At 46.2% G+C, this 1,854-nt stretch overlaps 1 pseudogene; it reads right to left on the bottom strand.

Moving 5' to 3' along the window:
• Nucleotides 1–610: 610 nt before the first annotated feature.
• On the bottom strand, nt 611–728 carry LOC126282561 (5S ribosomal RNA; annotated as a pseudogene).
• Nucleotides 729–1,854: the final 1,126 nt, after the last annotated feature.

The raw sequence follows: 1,854 nt of genomic DNA, 5'->3' as shown, positions 1-1,854 counted from the left end.
GAATCACGTCAGTTTGTATGGTAACTAATTATAATCCTTTCGCAAAGGGATGAACAAGGGTATTTTAGCTCTGGATCGACTGCAGTTAGTCAGTTGCGGCCTATTCATGTTCTTTGGCCGGTCACAGCCAACCTCAGCGATGTAACACAGAAGGCTGCGTATGTAGCCACTGCGAAAAGATAGTTGTGCTTTGCCGAGTAACGTTGTGTTGCATATTCATGGATTCTAGTTGGATGACTGGGGTAGGTTAGGGACATCTAAATCACCAAACTGGCGTTCAGTGAAAAAAAACTTCACCCAGTGCACCACACGAAATTATAATTATTATTACGTCTCTAGATAACTGAGGAAACACTTCCGTCGTGGGTAGCGAAAGGTACTCTTTCCACTCCTTAGAAAAGAGGTAAAAGCACTCCGTCTTCAGGCCACAAGTGGCCCATCGGGACCACCGACCGCCGTGTTATCCTCAGCTAAGGAAGCGGATAGGAGGGGTGTGTCGTCAGCTCGCTGGTCTCCCGGTCGTTGTGATGGTTTTCTGTAACCGGAGCCGTCACTGTTCGGCCGAGTAGCTCCTCAATTGGCATCACGATGCTAAGTGCAACCGGAAAAATGGCAACAGCGCATGGCGGCCCGGATGGTCACCCATCCAAGTGCCGGCCACACCCGACAGCGCTTAACTTCGGTGACCTGACGAGAACCGGTGTAACCACTGTGGTATGGCGGTTGCCAGAGAAGAGGTATGCGTATACTTTACAGAATGGAGCCAGGTCAGTTAATAATGTCACTGATTGTTGTATGCAGGAGAGCGAAAATAAGTAGATGAACAGTGATGTACACAGGAGCAAGCTTCAGCTCCCTGTAAAGAATTAAGAACTTTAGCTGCGAACTGCCTTAATTGGATCCACCCTTTTGGACAGTTATTTGCACCTAATGGACCCACACTGTTTTTTTTTTCTTTTTCGCTTTCGTAGAACCCTTTCTGGCAAGTGTCGACACCTGGGGGTGACACAGACCACTTGGGTCATCACCGGTGTAATACTTATTCCAATTTTTCGAGCTACATATAAATATCGTCATAGAGAATGGCGTTGTAGTAGTGTGAATGAATTTTTAAATCGGTTCCTCATCCTACAATACCAACAGCTGTGATAGAACTAGTCGAGGTGATGCGGAAAGCGATGTCATAGTGGCGCTCGTTGCTCTGGCGAAGGACTTCAGTGCCGTCGCCATGGCAACGAGAACTACCCAGTCGCTCGGCAGTTCCCATCTCAGTGCGCGGAATTGAATATAACCGTATCCAGCGGATTCGTGGGTCTGATGCCCACCAAACTTGCAGAGCGCGCTCCCCATTACGGCGTGAACTTACTGCCGTCTGTGGCGTCTAGACCCCGGCGGCTCTCCGTTAGCGGCCCATCGTAAAACGCAGCAGTAATGCGCTGATATTCAGCCCTGCATGTTAATGATTCTGGTCTGATGTACCTCCAGATCTAGACAGCATACTCCAATTTTCGATACCGGTAACAGTTTTTCTAAACTTGATCTAAGTACGGCGCCCCATACGTTGTCATAAAATGCAGTTCAATGAAAGGTATATGACATAGTATGAAGTTAGTGGAACACGTCATGTGGACGTATGGTCAAACCCATTATCAAAGATAATTAAGTTTATAAAACTTATTACTGTACTGAATCGCAGACACATGAGAGTTGTACTAACGAGAGTTATTATCTATGATTTTTCTATATACAGAGGAAAGAATGTGCGCTCTATTCTCTTGTTCGCCATCTCTCTTGTTCTCTGGTTCTCTTATTCTAGTAGATATGATAACAGCTTACATAGAAATATCAGATATG

Source organism: Schistocerca gregaria, chromosome 7, assembly GCF_023897955.1.
Source record: "Schistocerca gregaria isolate iqSchGreg1 chromosome 7, iqSchGreg1.2, whole genome shotgun sequence".
In the NCBI taxonomy this organism is placed as follows: domain Eukaryota; kingdom Metazoa; phylum Arthropoda; class Insecta; order Orthoptera; family Acrididae; genus Schistocerca; species Schistocerca gregaria.
Note: the sequence above shows the minus strand (reverse complement) of the source record. Positions and strands in the feature narration are given on the sequence as shown.